The sequence below is a fragment of the Capra hircus genome, chromosome 8 (genome assembly GCF_001704415.2).
Source record: "Capra hircus breed San Clemente chromosome 8, ASM170441v1, whole genome shotgun sequence".
In the NCBI taxonomy this organism is placed as follows: Eukaryota; Metazoa; Chordata; class Mammalia; order Artiodactyla; family Bovidae; genus Capra; species Capra hircus.
Genome location: NC_030815.1, coordinates 94274995 through 94280670, shown reverse-complemented (window position 1 = coordinate 94280670; position 5676 = coordinate 94274995). Strand labels below are relative to the sequence as shown.

The 5676-nt window shown below is 35.1% G+C and overlaps 1 pseudogene; it reads right to left on the bottom strand.

Moving 5' to 3' along the window:
* Window positions 3625–4523, bottom strand: LOC106502438 (annotated as a pseudogene).

Here is a 5676-nt window from a genome sequence, read left to right as displayed (position 1 = left end):
TATGATTAACATTTTTCTAAATAGTGACATTTGATGATAGCAATCATATATTCTATAAATGTGTGGTTGTGTTTTACATATTTGGGTATGCTTTTGTATCCAGGGTGGGATGTATGGCAATGTCCATGTGCAAATATAAAAAGTCTGCATAAAACAATCCTAAATAAAACTGGGGTGGAGATGTATCATTATGAACAAAAAAATCAGAGTTTAATGATATGTTGTTTGTCATAGAGTGCTGACTTTATATTATTAACTCAAAGAAACTACAGAGTACCTCAGTGAAACAATCAGCTCATTTCTGTTGTACTTTTTTTAGATGCCTGGTTGTTTAAATCCAAGAATATAAATGAACTATTAACATTTAGAGGATAAAGGCAAGATATTAACCCTATATTACAGAATTTACAATACCCCAGACTCATTAAATTGACATAAAATATTGAATTGTATGAAGATATCTTATTCTATAAACCACAATATATGAGTAATTACAAAGTGTACAGTTAGTAGCTTTTGTAACATTTATATTCTGCCTGTGGACCAGTTGCTTAAATGTGAAGTTGATATGCACATCTAATTTACCCTTTATCATGGAGATGTCACAGAGCTAATGGAATTATAGTGATGGCTTTAACTCAAGCTGAAAATTACCACTCACAGAAAGACAGAGAAGCTTTAGAGGGTAAATCTTAGAACAAGTGAGAAAATCACACTAAAGGTTGAACTAGTCTGTCCAAAGAGTAACAACCTCATCAAAACAGGCAGATAGGTTGTGGTTATTGTATTAATGCCTTGGGACAATGTTCTATGGCCATGGGAAGAGTAGAAGAATGAAAGAGTGGAGATAATTGTAGAGAAGAATGACTAGCACTCTATGTGCCAAGGAGGAAGGAGAGTAAACATAAATAACAACTAACACAGTGATTGGATTTAAAGCAATTATTAATTTCAGCCAATCATTCTCACTCATTCTACCTTCATTCAGAGGTTTAATCTACACTTCTGTGGAAAGAACTATTATGCTTCTGGCTTACAAAATCAATACTTGTCAATTAATTATTGCTACTACAGGAATATCTGTGTGGTGTTATGGAAAATCATGGGCTTTAGAACCAAAGAACTCAGGATTGCATTTGTACTCCTCCCTGTCTTAGCTGCGTGACCTTGGAAAAACCTAACTTGACATATCTATGGTTTGGTTATTTAGTTTGGAATATGGGCAGAGTACGCCTACTGACTACTGAGATGACAATCATGAGAAATAATTATGAGGCTGACATGACAGTCAAATGAGAAAATATTGAATAAATATGAAAGCAGCAGTCAACTGATAATGATTTTTTATTAGTCCCTGGGCTGGATGAAGCAGAAGCTGGAATCAAGATTGCTGGGAGAAATATCAATAACCTCAGATATGCAGTTGACACCACCCTTATGACAGAAAGCAAAGAGGAACTACAGAGTCTCTTGATGAAAGTGAAAGAGGAGAGTTGAAAAGCTGACTTAAAATTCAACATTCAAAAAACAACAATCATGGCATCTGGTCCCATCACTTCATGGAAAATAGAGGGGAGAAACAATGGAAACAGTGAGAGACTTTTATTTTTTGGTGCTCCAAAATCACAGCAGACATGAAGTTAAAAGACAATGGCTCCTTGGAAGAAAAGCTATGATAAACCTAGACAGCATGTTAAAAAGCAGAGACATTACTCTGCCGACAAACGTCTGTCTAGCCAAAGCTATGGTTTTTCCAGTAGTCATGTATGGATAAATTAGACTATAAAGAAAGCTGAGCACAGACAAATTGATGCTTTTGAACTGTGGTGTTGGAGAAGACTCTTGAGAGTCCCTTGGACTGCAAGGAGATCAAATCAGTCAATCTTAAAGGAAACCAGTCCCGAATATTCACTGAAGAACTGATGTTGAAGCTGAAGCTGAAGCTCCGATACTTTGGCCACCTGATGCGAAAACTGACTCCTTGGAAAACACCCTGATGCTGGGAAAGATTGTAGGCAGGAAGAGAAGGGGATGACAGACAATGAGATGGTTGGATGGCATCACCAACTCGATGGACATAAGTCTGAGGAAACTCTGGGAGTTGGTGATGGACAGGGAAGCCTGGCATGCTGCATTCCATGGGGTTGCAAAGAGTTGGACACGACTGAGTGACTGAACTGAACTGAAAATAACACGCTAACACTCTACTTCTTACAAGATGAAAATGATCACAAGTTCAATTTTACTTTCAGTATTTGTCCATATGCTTAATGGACAAAACTACAAACAAAATGTATGTGATAACATTTCTAAGAATAAGAAGAAGTTATAGGTTCTGGGAAAACTGTCCTTAATTACTCCCATCTCTCAGAATACATGCATATGCAAATCCTTCTAATACATGATTGAATTATGCTAGTGTATCTTTGTCTCCTTATTTTTATCTTTCCTTCTGTTTTATTAAAATATAGTTGATTTATAGTATTCTATTAGTTTCAGGAATATAAGATAATGATTCAATATTTTAATAGAATATATTCAATTTATTTATACAAAACAATGGATATATTTCCCTCTTCTGCATAATATATCCTGTTTCTCACTTATTTTGTAAATAGTAGTTTGTGTCTCTTAGTCCTATGGCCCATCTTGTTCCTCCCACACATGTTTGGTGATCAGACACTGGTGACCTCTAGTTTGTCGTCTGTATCTGTGTCTTACTGTTTTGTTGCATACACTCATTTATTTTATTTTTTAGATTCTTCATAATAGTGACAACAGAGTATTTTTTGTTTTCTGACTCATTTCACTAAGCTCTAGGTCCATCCACGTTGCTACAAATGGCAAAAGTTTATTCTTTTTGTGACTAACAGTCTCTCTCTCTCTCTGTGTGTATATATATATATGCACACCACATCTCTCTATCCATTTAGCTGTCAATGGACACCTAGGTTTCTTCCATATCTTGGCTATTGTAAATAGTACTTTTCCATTGAGTAAATTTTGGAAGGATTTTCAGAGTAAATAACACTCAAATTGTATTTAATTAGATGACTGTGATGCCACCATGGGGAATATATCATGATATGAATGAACTGACATATACTATTGTCATTAAATGTGAAAGAACATGATATATTTGGATAACTACATAATGAATTCAGCATAGTGTGTGCAGAGGGGGTGGGATAAACACAGAAAGGGAAAAAAGGAGGAAAAATTTGTAGTAGAAAAATTAGGTTGGGGCCAGATCCAGTCCCTGAGTAAAACAAAAATGAGTAATTAACAGAAAAAAACATGAACTCCTATAGTTCTCTCAAAAAGGGGAGTGAAATATGTTTTACTTGTTAAGTTTTTTTGGAAAACACAATTTCACATTTTTTTTTTGTTCTAAAAGTTTACTCCCACTTCTAACACTAGTTGTCCTTATTTTCATAAAAGATAAAATCAGATTATTACTTTGAAATTTCCTTCCAATTTTTAGATTCTGTGATTTTACATATATCCTTTAGTTTCTTTGTTCTGCTTGTATTGAAAACCTTGCCTCAAATATATGAGCTTATTTTGTGCATAAGCTCAAAGTTGTAAGTTCCTTATCCTTTCCTTCAGAAGCAGTCTAGTTGTCTATTTTCTCATGGCACCATGCACCTCTGTATTTTTCAGGCTATAGATGATAGGACTGAGCATGGGTGTGACTACTGCATAGAACATGGCAATCAGTTTGTCCAAAGAAGCGTCTTTGGACTTGGTTTATATACATTAAGATAATTGACACATAAAACACAGTCACCACTGTAATGTGGGCTGAGCAGGTGGAAAAAGCCTTTTTTCTTCCTCCAGATGAATTGGTTCTTAGTACAATAGAAAGCATGAAAATGTAGGAGATGAAAATCAATAGTAATGAAACAAACAAAAATAGTACACTGCCAAACATTAGAGTAATCTCATTCAAGGAAATATCTGTGTAAGCCAGCTTGAGAAAGGCCAATATTTCATAAACAAAATGATTGATGACATTTTTCCCACAGAAGGGTAAGTGTACTGCAAGAATTGTGTCAATGAGTTGAGAAAGCCCCATCTTCATGAGAGAGCTGCCATTTGAATACAAAGTGCCTTGCTCATGATGATAGGGTACCTCAAAGGCATGCAGATGGCTATGCAACAGTCATGTGCCATCACTGCTAGGATCACACACTCTGTGGAGGCCATGGTGAAGGAGACAGATATCAGAACAACACATCTAGTGAAGGAGATTTTTTTTCCCCTGATAGAAAGTGTGTTATTGTTGAGGGGATAAAGGAGGATGTGCACAAAATATCAAGAAAGGAAAGGTTACCAAGAAAGAAGTATATAGGGATGTAAAAGTGGGAATCCAGGAGAGTGAGGATGATCAAAGTGCTGTTCCCTAGGAGGATCGCTAGGTACATCACCAAGAGTATGACAGAAAAGAATTTTTCGGCTCTTGGGTACTCAGAAAGTCCCTGAAGAATGAACTCAGTGCCTGTTGAATTGCTTCTTTCCATTTTACTTTTGCATACCTGAGTATTGCAGAAGAGATGTAGGTGTTAAGGGGTCTATACAATATTATCATATGAAGCAAGAGATCATTGAAGGAAGGGAAAGTAGCTGGTTGGTTTTAGTTGTGAAATTAGATTTTTATATTCCTCTTCCTGCTTATAAATTATGGAGTAGAAGTTACACAATATTTACATTGGTAGTTTATTAAAAACACAAACTCCTGTGTTCTATTTCCTGAGATTTTGATAGAGAGGTTCTGAGACAGGGAAGAACTATTTGCATTTTTAAAAGTTTGTTATTTCTGACTTAGTTGAACCACAGATGTACTATGATAATTGTTATTTTGGAAATACCATTCTTAATATCTTAAGACTATTGATTTATTTGTTTGTATCTTGTCAGTCATTAACAGTAGCATTGGTTTCGGGTTGTGTAATTTATTAATATGCTCACATGTATTACTTATTTAATCATTACTATAATTCCCTGAGGAAAATAAATTTCATAGAATATGTTTAAAAATTATTTTAACACATTTATACACAATAAGTAATAAATTGCTATTCATATCTACCTTTTCTGATTTACATCCCTCCTTTTTTACCTGCCTGGTTATTGCCCTCCCAAAATTATTCCAGTTGTCTAAGGAGTGAGAATAAGGCCTCTCTTAAAATAGTGCTCGCCAGATGATTCTATTGCACAACTGAGGAAGAAAACCACCCATCTAGTGGAGTGTTTATAACTTTAATATACAGATGAGTCACATGGGAAATCTTTGTAAAAGATTCTCAATCAGTGGATCTCAAGTGATATCTGAGATCTGAATTTATGAACATGTTTCCAGATGGTGTTGATGCTGATCGTCTAGAAGCACATGAATAGCAAGGCCTTTTAGACCATCTCTCATTGATAACTTGGAGCATAACATTGGTGTTTCAATTCTATGTAGGACTGTAATTGAAGAGCAGACAATGCAAAACTAAATATATTGGTGAGACTTCTGAGTAAGTGTATTACAATGAGTTTTGGGTTCTTTAGATTTTAAGAATACAAAGAACAAAATCACACACAAAAGAGTTACCTTTTAGTTCTGTCCATATAAAAGTTTTTCCTCTTCCATTTGTTGAATTTTCAGTTATGCTCAACATTTTCCAAAAC